A 13862-nucleotide genomic window follows, 5' to 3' on the forward strand; every position below is an offset into this window, starting at 1 on the left:
CCCCAATTCGTATTGGTTCTTTAAAGATAAATAAATTGAAATAAAAAGCATCTGTGTGTCTTTTCTCTGCCTCACTTGCACACATTTCAATGGGTGGGGTTTATGTTGGTTGACAAATAGGTGTGGGTGTATAGTAGTTTGTTCCTTAATGTATGTCAGGTATGCAGGTAGTTGTGACATTTAAGACAAATGAACATTACTAGTTAATACTGCAGGTTATATGGCTGTGAACCTTTGCCTCTTAATGTGTGACTTTTATCCTGTTTTGATTCTGAGCAACAATTCTGTCACCTTCCGCTTGGTGATAAAGGTGCTTAAGTGTTTCCCAGACACTGTGCTCATCCGGCACGTCAGTTAAAGTCTGCCCTAAATGTCCTCTCCCCAGTAGAGTGTGACTCAGCACCACGTGGAAGGCACAGGACACCGTGGTACTGACAAATTACTCACAGCCACAACTAACAACTCCAGCCAATACTTGAACCAATTGAAAGGGCCCCCCCTGCTGTTCAAAGCCTGTCATCACAAAAGTAAACAAGGAATTGTCACTATTTGTAGGAAACTGTGCCATTAAGGTATACTTTGGTGTCTGCAGTCAAAGGTATGGTATTTTTCATAGCCTGAAATGTAGATCTACAACATTTCTAACCTAATCTTTGTGTTTCTGGTATCTAAACCATTTATCAATTCATTGATGGATAAAAAGAATCCACCATTTTTTAAAGTTTTCAATGGAAAATAATCACAAATTCATACATAAATAAAACAATGAAGTTTGGCTTTTTTGACCGAATAAGCACTGACACTGATGTCAGTCATTGTCACTGCCTACAACAATGCAGCAAAACGACAAACAAATTAGCTTCGGTTACTAGTTCAACGCTGCGAAGCCTACATCGAATAATATGAATGTCATTTACTGTGGAATCTATGATTATTGAAGCATCAACTTTTTATTCAGAATCCCAGTTGAGCAGCTGTATTCATATTCGTGTGACAGATGGTATAAAGAGGTTTTGGTACAAGGGTGCAGAATGCAGATTGTTTCATCCTAAATACTCTTTAAGAAGCCTTAAATTTTGCAAGTTGCAATTGCCTTACCTGAAGTATTACATGTTCTATAAATGGGTTTCCCATAAGCATTTTATGGTCTATTCATCACTACTTCAGTAGTGTTATGACCTTTTTCTGATGGTGACATTATGTTACAGGATGAAAATGTTGAGCCAGCTAGTTTATATAGAGATAAACAGTATTGAGAGATGTGTTTACTGACACATAAGCGCCACATATGGACTTAGTATACGGCAGGCTGTCACTGTGTGCCATGCTCCCCTCCAACAGGTGTCACTGAAAAGAGCTGTGATCCAGCAGATGTCTCTCAATATTGTAAAGACATAATTGCCATTGTGAGGTAAGAGAATAATCAAAGCCATATGCCTGTTGTGTGATGGGCAAAAGACAGCAGATGCTGTGTTTCTCCCTCAACAGCTTAAGAAGACTTTCACCTTGTATTTTCACCTCAGATTGTCCAACATCTTGGCATTTGACTGGGGTTCAGCTTGTCCTGGAGACCCATCAACTAGAATCATTCCTATCTGAGGTCTGAGAAAATAACTGCAATTATGATTCCAAAGATAGAAAGATGGGTTACAAGTGCCATGCTAATGAAACAAAATGAAGGCTAATGTAGCCTACATGATCTGTTCTGTCTACTATTTTTGATAGTCCACAATAGGGCGCATGTGACAAGTATGATGCCACTTTTGTTTAGCAAGATTGATAAACAACACTATAAAACTATTTTGACTCTCCTATCCAACCGCAACCAAAATGATCCTGTCTGCTGCATTATATAGAAGATACACATTTTCCAAGTTGGCTCCTTTCTTAAACCATTTAAGGAGGGCAGCTGCAATGTGACAAAGTATGTTCATTTTGTATGGTTCAAGAAAAGCATGAACATGTTATCGTACAACTTATTAAGGTCTACGTGAATGGAAAATGAAATTAATATACATAAATGACCATGATAGTAAAACTTGATATTTTGGTGATGCAACAAAAGAGATATTGTAAAAGTATATTGTATAATCATGTTCTGTTTGGTTTCTTTTAAAGTTACAACAGAAAGAATGAGAAACAAGCCTACATCATCAGTCTTATTATTATTTTAGATAAATTTCATATTCATAAATGTAAGGTTGCCAACAAAAAAAGTCTCTTCTCAGTTTTTCATAAAGAACGTGAGCAGTAGGCTGCTTTCAGACCATTAAATCTTGCACTAATGGGATGGCTGTAAAAACTATTAATGGCTGTATTTTTTAATGTCTTTATTTAACTTGTTGTTTTATTCATTTTATGTATTTATTTTTTATTCATTATTTTTATTCTTTATTATTATTTTAATTTGTATGTAAATTTATTTTTATTTCTTATATGCTGTTTGTGAACCATCCCTGGCATTTTGTTCACAAGAATGTACTTCATGTTCTTAATTTTACCCAATAAAGTTATTTATTTATTTTTTTTAAGTATGTCACTTCCGGCTGCCATCTTGGGAAAATCCTGTGGCGGCAAAACACAACGTGGATAGAGGAGTCAGGTATTCAATTTACAACAGATTAGTAAATAAAAAAACGACTTGTAAGTTTTAAAACTGTACATTGAAGGCACAATTTCACTGGAACTTTGTTTATAAGTAACTATTTAGGCTATTTTGTGGCTTTTTTATACTTTGTCGCCTCAAGTGAAAACGAGCAGCGGCGTTCTTAGCAGGTCAGGTTGTGAAAATGGCTTTAGACGAAGCGGTGCACCTGCGCACTGAAATGGAACAGACACAATCACAAACTAGCGGGAAAACAAACTAAACAAACCGAGAGTAACCATGGCTAGTGAGGATTATCCACACCTTCTTCAAGATGAACTTTTAATGAAAAGTTGGAGTGAATCAGCAAAGGAAGACCGTCACCAGAGCTAATTTGGTGCAGAAAACCAAGGCTTTTTCAACTTCAGGATTTTGTTTTCAAGTCACTTTCCTTAATGCGATCATCAAAGGGTAAGTTTTTAAAATGCTGATATTATTTTGGCCGCTGCTGCCACTGTTGTGTATGTTACTTTATTTTGAAAAACGGTCATTAATATGCACATGCTAACAATGTTGGCTGTGTGCGCTCTGTGATGTACGTGTGTGTGTAATGTGTAGGGTTATTAAATATTGGTTTTGTGTGGTAGGAGGGGTGGCTGTCATGCACCCATATTCTGCTGCAGTGCACACAGCTTGTGTGATGATGTGATTATTTGCATTTTTCTTAAAAAAAAAAAAAAAAAAAAGCTGTTTGTTTTCACTCTCTCCGTGCTGTTTGCTTGTTACATTGGTTGGACTAAATTATCATCCTATTTTTGTTTCAGAGCCGGAATTGTCATGGGTAACTTTTGCATTAACGTTACTATAGGAGAGGACGCAGTTAAGTTGGTCTGGTAGTTTGCTTTTTTTCCTGACAAAGGAAGAGGGGTCAGAGGACTAACGAGGTTTAAGAGTCACGGTTTGCTATTAAATGTAATGGTTGGAAAACTTTTGCTCAACTTTTGCTTTTTATTTTCTCCAATACTAAGTTACTAACTTTGGTATGAATATAATAAAATATGGTTATTTATGGTGGAAGGAGGGCCATGCATTTCCCCCAGTCACTCAGGGAGGCTCAAGGAAAAATATTTGTAGCTTGGGGGAGGGTCAAGATTAAAAAACAAACAAACAAAGTCACACCCCAGCCACCCCCCTCCCTCTGATAAATAACTAACAGTCCCTTTAAAGCTAATGCACTCTAATACAGCAGACCTGCTTTCAGTTCTGCAAAACTAATGTTCAATGGTGCATCTAATGATTATTTACATTATCAATCAATCTGCCAATTATTTTCTTAATTAATTGATTTATTAATCAAAATGCTGGTTTTCAACATGTCAAATATTTTATAAATGTCTATAAAATCACCCATCACAATTAATACTGAAAATACTGAAGTCCAAAACCCCCCAAAAATCAGTTTACTATCACAGGACTAAGAAAACTGACAGATAATAAACATTTCAGAAGCTGCAACCAGTGAATTTTTGGCTTTTTTTTTTTGCTTAGAAAGTTACAAAAATAATAAATCCTCCTATCAAAATGGTTGTTGAGAGAGGTGTTGATCCAGCTTTACAGTCATTTTGGAGGCTGTAGTTTGCTGTGCTGTTGAATGGTATTGGATTATACTCATATTTGTTTCTGAAATGTGTCTACTATTATTGATATAAAGGCAATGGACAAAATATTAGAAACAGTCCTCTACAAAACCTGAATGTATTAGACTGCATTAGTATCCAGGTGGACTACTGGTACTTGTGGTAGTGCTGGGTATATAGTCTAAACTTTACCTGCAACTGCATTTGGCCAAAGCTTTTCTCAGTTCTCCTTAAGAGCCACGTGAATCGTTTTAAACTGGACATCAAAAGCGTAAGGACTACTTTTATGTTTGCCATAAAGAACGTAAGGGAAAAAGGCCAAATAGGTTTAGATTGTTTTACAAGAAGTCCTTGATCCCCTTCAACACTCAGCCCTCTGCATAGCTGATCTAGGCCACACTACTAAGCAGCCCAGCTCTGCGTTGCCATTGTGAATCGTGGGCCCTTTAAAAATGCATGTTCGCTCTTGGCTCTGTATCTTTAATGAGGTGTGTCTGAAATATTTGATAGCCTTGTGCTCATTTGAAAAACAAATACGTTTATTTCCATTAATATTTGATACGGAAATGAATATATGTAAAACACATACATTAATTAGTCTGTTTTGATCAATTGTCTCTGTCTAATGCAGACTGAGTATTTCCGCGCAGTAACTCCCCACAGGCTACACTGGTGCATATCATTCTCTGGTGCTTCAGAGCAAAACCATTTAATTTTCAAAGTGGGATTTAGCATCTTTTAAGACTATGCACACTCATACAAAATTATCAATTTTCAATTTTCAATGAGGCAGATTTGTAAAATGGGATGTTTTGTCACATTAGAATGTGTGACTTGAAGGATGACTGAGTAAGGATCAACGAAGCGTGTGGCATAGCAAATAGTAACTGACAACTGAGAACTGATTTTGCCTTGGAGGCCCACAACAAGGTTCATATGTACCGCTGAGGACACCGAGGTCCTGGCTTCTACTTTGCGTCTGGGATTTTAGGGCATTTAGCAACCAGGGGGGAGTGTAAGCTCTACAATAACAACATGTTGTGGTAGAAAACTATAATCGACATAGTTGTAATTAGTTTTTACAGAAATTTCTGTGGGGTTTCTGATGGGGTTTGGTAGCTGTTTTTTAAGGAGCATGTGGACTGTGAACACATTGGAACGTACTGAAAGAATTACTGGTGTGCTTGCTTTTAGCGATGCAAACTCTTGCACCTCTTTGAAGCAAGGCTGCAACTAATGATTCTCTTCATCATCGACAAATCTGTCAAATATTTTCTTGATTAATCAGTTAGTTGTTGAGTTTATAAAATCTCATGTGGTGAAAGATGTTGATCACTGTTTCCCAAAACCCAAGATGCAACCTAAAATGTCTTGTTTTGTCCCAACCTACAGCCCTCAACCCAAAGATATTCAGTTTAAAAAAAAAAAGACTCCAATTAATTAGTTATGAAAATAGTTGCAATTAATTTTCTGTCGACTGACTAATCGATTAATTGACAAATTGTTGCAGCTCTACATTGAATGTCTAAACTAAAAAACTTAACTCGCACAACTGCTGCTGTTCATACACAGTTTACTCCAACTGTTTTCAGTGCTTACACTTCAGCACACTTTGAACTGACATCTTCTCTCAGTTTATACCTTGAACTTGCACTTTTTTTTTGGATTTCCACTTTCACTAACACTTCAAGCTCAATTTACCACCAACAACTCCTTTCTACACTTTTTACACACACGATTTTAAATGCTAATTCGACTTCTTTCAGTGTTTGTATTTTGGCTTCCACTTCAACTACATTTTCAACTCTTTCAGTTTTTCAAGTGGTTCAACTGCATTTTTTTTTAGCAGAAAGCTCATGTAAATGTTCTTCAGAAAATGTAGCCTTTTCTAGTTTCATGTTATTACTGTCTATTGTTCAACTGGAATCCAGAGATTAATGCTCAATATTAAAGACATTCAAAGACTTTGTCCTTGAATCAACTGGCGGTGGCAGCTGAAAATTGTAAAAATTATGAATTCACCTCTTAATATCTTGTCCCAGAAGACACTGCTTTACATCCGTCATCATCATCATCTTAATGTCAGTGGGCATAGAGACACATCACCTTTCTGTGTCTGCAGTCAAGCACACAAGGGCCAAGATTGGAAAAAAAAACCCCATAATGTCTCTCCACTCCACCAGATGGTGCTAGAGACCTATATGAGCAGCACAGTAGTACATGTAATGACCACTAGAGAGCAGTACTAATACACCAACCCCCAGATGCCACTGGTGGGTTGCAGTGTTGAGAAATGTGATGTATTCTCTCTGGCAGCACCTTGGACAGCGCCAATCTGGTGAGTCATACTGCCACTGTATTCAGGATACTTGGATTTAGCAGCAGAGACTGTCCAGTAATCAATAACCACACATTTATTGTTTGTGGAACAAGGAAGGACTCATCCTTATCTAACTCAGAGAACATGAGTGGAGGGGAGACTGCAACAAGCAAAAGCAACAGAAGCTGATTGCAGGTTGACTTGGCACGTGGAAATGTTTCATTTTTTACAACTTATTGCGACATGCTTTTCCCAGTCCCTCCCTGAGATAACGGTAAATTCAAATGTTTGTTAATATTTGAAACAATTAACACAACTCTCAGATATCTTGCCAGAATAACATGGATGTTTACTGAGAAAGAGCTGAGGACGGAATAGCATATTTTAAAAGACCCTTTTATGCCTTTTTATGGGTGAATCGTATTGTGCTTCTGCTTTCTGCCCTTGGCTCCATAGTAGGGAGCCCAGCCAGTGTTGATGAGTGTGAGTGGTTGGTGAATGACAGGCTGAGACGCTGCCAGTCAATCAGCAGGGGTGTCTGGCCCCTCTCCTTCACTCTCTAGGGGATAAGATATGTGTCATCCTCCCATGTGGCAACTCACCACGGCGCTGCCTCCATCCTCCCTCTACTGTGCCAAGTCCTCCCCACCCTATTCTGCCTCTCTAGTTTGTCTACACCATTAATTCATTCTTCTCTTCTCTCCTCTCCTCTCCCATTTCCCTTCCCTTCTCCTTCCCATCTTTATTCACCTGTTTGCTTATCAGCACAGCTCTCATCTTCAACTCCAGCTGCTACTTTCCATCTTCCCATTTTCCTGTGGATTTGCTGCTCTGCAGTGCCTCACAGCTTCACCCTCTAACCCTGTATATCTCTCATTCACTGTTCCATTTCTCTCCCTCGAGCACCATCTCTACTCCCTGCCTTCCCCTCTTCGTTCTTTCCCTCTCCCTCCAAGCTGGTAAAAGACAAAACTGAAGCAGTAAGTAAACAGCAGATTTGTGGTCGCTGTTTAGCCGGCCGACCTTAATTTCTTTTGCTCACATGAAAATAACATAGTTATCCAGAGCAGGATTTCACAAAAGAGAACAGGGCTTGGTTAGGCCCAAAGCTTTTTTACTCTTTTAATGCACGTGTCAGCAGCCATATCAATAGCCCCAAAGCAGCCATGAAAGGCCAATCTATCCTGACACAAAATGCCTTATGTTGGTGGTTTAACAAGCACCGCTCCTAATTGGCTGTGTTTGAGCTCTTTATCCATTAGCGTTTAGAGACGTGCCTTTCCAGTAGGCAGGTGTGTGCATTCCTTTGTTTTTAATCTTTGTCTATTTCCCTACAGTATGTCTCTTTCTCCCTGTCTTCCTTTTGCTACGTCTCACACTTTAAGTAGCAGGAGGTTTCCTGTGCTGCCTGAGCATGTCCTCCACTTCAACACGTATCTAATTAGCTTTGGAAACAAGCAATGCGCATCATGTGGCCACACACACACACACACACACACTGCATGTGCTATTTAATTAGCAACCATTCCTTGTTCCTTTACCACCTGTGAAGAAATAAAGACAGGGGCAAACCAGGTCTGACCCTTTGAAATACAGCGAGTGTGCACTCACATACAGACAATACATGTATTCATTTAAACAGGAGCAGTAAAGTGAAGGTATAGACAAATCTTCACTGGTTGATTTTATGTCTTTTTGACTTTACTGTGATGGAGAAGTCAAACAGATTTTTTTTTTTCTGCTGAACTTAGTGGTATCGAGTCATGCACATCACTGCAAACAACTACAGGCAATCGCCTCCAGTTAATCTGATCATAGGTTAATCGGTAACACCAGTCTGTAGCTGTCCCTGGTCGGTCTGTTATCGGCATGCCACTCACAATACAGAGCTGAGAACTAAGTGGAAATAAGTACATTTCATGGAGCAGTGGCTTGTGGATTTTACTTTGTGTTTTATTTTTTTTGTTCGAGCAGCTGATCACAGCACGGGACAATGTGGTTTTGTTGATTTGCTGGAGGACAAGATGCCTATCCTTTACTGAACAAACTTTTGCTGAATTTTTTTATTTTACCTTTATTTTAGTGGCATTTGGTAACTATGTTTTCATCATTGAGTATGTTCTACAGGGTTTCCTGGACATTTTTTTTTTTTCAAGTGACATGCCACTGCTCTGATGGCGGCTTGTTTACTTCCTCCTTCAACCCAGATTCGTCCATATGTCCAGTGCAGATTGTTTACAGGGATGTAGTGGAGGGCATAACCACCCAGAACTTACTTACACATCTTTTTATCTGCTAAGCAGACTTTATCAACTCTTTTGGACTGGTTGGGCTTGATGAGAAAAATCAATAATACACTGTAAATAATTATTAGTAGTAACTGAACTGTCCATTGCCACAAACACTTTGAAGCACCTCTAGGATTGACTCCAGGCTAGATTTCTGTTGGATTCATCAATATGCAATCCTCGCTCCTCAACCAATGTTAAACCTAATATGTATTAACTCTCCTCCTCTGTGGTTCACTGGTGTTTCCATGAGAGATCACCTTTTCGGGGGTCAGCTGTCAAAACACTCTCCAGAGACAGGCGTCAGTATCCCCGGTGTAATCTGTTCTGGCAGACAGCTGATCCCTGCTGAGTGAAACGGCTGCCAAGGAATCTGGTTTGAATGCCAACACTCCCCTCAAGTCTCTCACTTACGAAGAGCAAGCCAAGTCCATCTCCAAGCTCAAACTGCTAATCAAAACAAAGCCATCATCACAGTACAACAAATGGTCCTCCTGCTGACTTACAAACTTGCTTCACTAGAGCGTGTCCTCAGGAAAGCCCTTGTTTAGACTTCGCATTGAACCGCGCAGTTCAAGTAATGCTAATCTCACAGTAATAGTCAAATCATTGACTCAATGATGCTTTCTTTTCAGTGCTGCCCTTTTCCACTATTGACACTTGGTACAATGCTTTGCGCATTGACTACTGCCAGAGTGATGTTCCAGGGAGTGGATGAGAGGGGGTTGGAGAGGTGATCTCAGCATTATCCCTAAGCTACTCTGCTATTGTGTGCAGATCAAAGTGGTGTTTATGCTAGGCCCCTGGATACGTGTATGCCACATTGCTGTGGAGAACGATACTCAAATGTAGTATGAAAGCCCCTCCATTAACGGATGAAAGGTTGTTGGCCCAAATCATCAAAATGGAAATTCAAAAGGACTGATCAGGCCCTGAACAATCCAGAGAAACATTATTATTGCAGAGTCTCAGCAACATGTATAAGGCTGTTGTTTTTTTAAAGGAATAGTTCACCTTTTTGGGAAATACTCTCATTTGCTTGGTGAAATATAAAGCTTTAGATGTCCTGGTAGACAGATTGGTAGATAGACTTTGGTTCCATCTTGGCAAAAAAACAAATACGCATATTTCCTAGAATGTCGAACTACTCCTTTAGGACCACACTTTGCCTTCATTTGAAATAAACACACATCATCAGAATTTTGTTTTTCAGTATTTTTGAAATTTAGAGGATCCACCTGTGAAGGTAGTCACCTGCCCATTAAGGAATTAAGTCGCCTACTTTTGCTAGGAAACTGTTCCTCTCATGCACTCTACGTACTAAGAGAAACACATGCAGTGAATGAATCACTTAAAGAACAAAGTACACTAACCTACTCAGCTGTGCAACGTCGAAGCAAAGTTATTTAAATGCAGGCTTGGCTGTAGCTGTCACAGTTGGAGGTGCACGTTGAGCTCATCAGGGTGTGAGATTGAAGCATCTGTAGGTGCTGCACAGCTTCTTGTGGTAGCTGTGATCATTAGTGACGTCTGCCTGTTCAGGAGATAAAAGTGCGGGCGCTGATGTTTTCATTAAGTGACAGACAACATGCATCTGTCTCAAAAAAAAAAACCCTTTAATCTCTGCAAACCATCCAGAATCTCACTCTAGGTACGCTTCCTCAAAAGAGGTTTAGACAGCAACCTTGTGAACCTGTCAAGAAACACACCTCTGCTTTTTTGTGTAATTCTGCAAGAAAATGTCTAAATAGCTGTTATTTTTCAATAATTAATAACTGTTTAAACAACAAAATAAAGAAGTAGGAGTATGCTCATTAGACATTAGACTACCTGTAGCTTGTAGAAGTAGAAGTCTAATATTGTTGTATTGTAAGTTCATGTAAATATCAAGGTTTAAAATAAGGACTCCCATGTTCCTAAGATACAGTTTCAAGGCTGTGTATTGACATAATGATGTAAGAGGGGCCTTTTTTTCAATTTCATATATCATTTTAAACACCCAAATGGCACAACGGCAGATGTGCCTGCATGTAATTGCATGCCTCCATGTCTGTGTTCCTTGACATTCATCTTTTTTCATTAATTCCGCCATCAGTGTTCGGTTTTCTCTCTGTTTGCATGTGTTGGATTTTTTTTAATCCTTTCTGTAAGAATAAGGCTAGAGATGGTGGCGTTTGCTGATTGCTGATAGCGAATGCACCGCATGCAGCAGGGCTTGCATACTTAATGCCGGAAGGCTGGAACTCCGATTGCAATCAGAGGGACCGAGCGAGGGAGGTGGTGGTTGGGGGGAGGAAGGGGGGACGACAAACAATAATACATCCAAATTCAACAAGTGCAGTTGACAGAGGGCACCAGAGACAGGGAGAGCAGTGGGTGAATAGGAGGGCACTGTAACTGACAGCTGATTTTACATAACGAACCTTCGACCTCTGCTGCTTTTCTCTCCCTCTTTCCCTCACATTTTCATAGTGATCTCAAATGCATGTATAATTCAACCCTGTTTCTGTGACAGAGCCAGTATAGAAGCACAGTATAAACCTATTTAGTATTCCAACCATTTACTGCACTGGCACACAGGCAAACACCCACCACTGTCAAGGTGTATAACAGCTTTCCTGTTGGTGTAGGTAATAGGAGTGGCTGGGGAGGAAATCAGGGTGACAAGAGGTTGAGGAACTGATGAACTTGTCTTCATGCAAATGCACTAGTGCACCATTCTGTGTGTGTTTTCTCAAATGTGTTTGTGGAGCACCACCTTGATGGTAATACGCACAGGCCATGAACGTCTTGGAGGCAATTTTCATTGCAAACAAAAGGCAGGATGTAGAAACAAACTGAAGAGGGAGGGCAAATCAGGAAATGCATGCCTTTTGGGGATGTTTGTATGCATACACACACACATATATATATATGTATATATATATATATAAAATATGATGCAATGTCCTTGCTAAATAAAGCTGCACAGTAGATGACTATTCTACATTCGGGTCATGGTACCTAAGGCTTTCTCTTCAGCTGTCTCCAGTAGCGAGAGGAGGAAGACAGGAAAAGGTCTTGGGAAAGGTCTGCCGAGGGCTTGGCCTCTTGTAGCTAATCAGACTCTCTCTCTCCAGGCCACTTGTCCATTTGAGGCCTTTGCCTCAATCTGACTACAGACAAAGACTTCTTAGGACATAAACTCTTGGTGACAAACTCAGTGCGGTTACCCTAGGCAAGCAGACATCTAGGGTTGTGCTTAGTTTGCACGCAATCATGCAGAAAAGGAGGCAACAATATAACCAGTGTACTTTTTCTTTTTTCTCTCTCTACCTTTTCTTCTCATCGACCTTTGTAACATTTCTAATTCTGGCTGCGAAGACTGAAGAGAGTCTTCATTCTCTTTACCCTCCTTTCTCCCTGAAGCATGCCGTCTATCTTCTTGCCCCATCACTAGCGAAGCTAAAGTGGCACGGATTAATCTTAAGTGACAGGATTCAGAGGCCTTACTGTATGTCCCGAAATGCCCTTCGCAGAACCTTCACAAAGGGGAGGCATAGTGTGGATGTTGACTTGATCGAATGTCACTCTGACAACTGTAATTATCTGCTGACAAGTTGCAAATCAGTGGCTTTAAGGGACAGACTTTTGAGGAGAATGTTCAATTCAAGCTTGGAATATTATTACATTTTCCTGCAAGATTCGATACTGCAGAGAGTATTGTCTAGCAGAGCATCACATAAGTGCTATCTTTGTTTCATCAAACTGTGTGGGGAAAAAAAAGTCTAGTCCAGTACAAGTTTAGAATTGTGGAAATGCAAAGGACAAAAGGTTCCTTTCCTGCTCGCAGCGCTACCATCGCTTCCACGAGCGCTACAGTCAATAAATATCTGAGACAATCTCGCTGTTCCATGCTTATATCAGGCGCTCTCTAAATCCAGTCTGGGATGCATTCACTGCTATCTGATCCCTGCTGTCACATTCCCTGCAACACACACAAACACACACACACATATATTCAGTGCCAATGCAGTAGCTACCCAGCTTGCATGGTTGCCTCTATATTTCATAATGCGTCATGTACCAGTATGAGATATGGTCCCTGATTTCATTTATGTGGAGCAATGGTGGCTCTCTTATCTGTGCCGGAATGAAATAGCTGTGGATCAATGTCTTTAATATGTCCATCTCAAACTGATGGAGTGTTTTCATGCTGTAGAGAGTTATAGTGATACAGGAAAGTTCAGATAAATGTAGGCATTTCTTTGAATTAGATTTTTTTCATGCAGTTTAAGATATCATGATGTCAAAACTAAGAATATTTGAGAGGATTTAATCTGTGATTGATTCTAAGGCCAACATTTTTTATGGGAGCCCATTTGCACCATGCCCAAACAGTCAACAATTGTAGCTTGTTGGTTGAGTTTGTGTTGCCGAATATGTGCTGAAAGCAAAGCACTGAGGCAAAGATTACACATCACTCCAGGAAGAGGTTGACACTTGTCTTTCAGATTTCAGTGGAATGATATGTATTGTTAAAAAACATGAAAATGTTTTACAAATTTGCAAAGATTTGACTTTCTCAGAGCACAACCTTTTCATTCAGTTTGTGAAACTCCTCTTTGGAATGTTTTAGAGCCCCAAAAAAAGTCGAATGTTTTACCTAATTCCTATTTTCTTTCTAGATCAATTTACAACAAAAACCATATTCAACATCCAGCCATAAATGAAGAATGGTGACAACTTTTTCAAGTCCTTTTCAACCCAATTTGTAATTTCTTTGTATAATCTTATGTCCAATTCCAACAAATTGAACAAGAATCCCTTTTTATCTTTCAGATCCTTGGACAAATCACACAAAAATGAAATAGAAAAGATAGATAGAAAGCAATCAGTGGATATTTTTTAATCAAAATACCACAAGCCTATTCCACTAGCCCCTCGCTATTCTTTTATTTTTTTTTATAAAATCATATTATTTACCTCCAACTGTTATTGAATGCTATGGGGTTCTGTACTGCTATGGGCTTTGTGCTCAGTAATTGAATCTG

General features: G+C 39.4%; 1 long non-coding RNA gene across 6 annotated transcripts in view; it reads left to right on the plus strand.

Moving 5' to 3' along the window:
• Window positions 1–2554: 2554 nt before the first annotated feature.
• LOC121912866 overlaps window positions 2555–13862 on the plus strand; it is a 240623-nt gene continuing 229315 nt past the window's right edge. For all 6 annotated transcript variants that reach the window (XR_006100161.1, XR_006100162.1, XR_006100165.1 and 3 more), the window contains exon 1: window positions 2555–3055. This is a non-coding gene — a long non-coding RNA (uncharacterized LOC121912866). The remainder of the gene's footprint in view (window positions 3056–13862) is intronic.

Source organism: Thunnus maccoyii, chromosome 15 (assembly GCF_910596095.1).
Source record: "Thunnus maccoyii chromosome 15, fThuMac1.1, whole genome shotgun sequence".
Lineage (NCBI taxonomy): Eukaryota > Metazoa > Chordata > Actinopteri > Scombriformes > Scombridae > Thunnus > Thunnus maccoyii.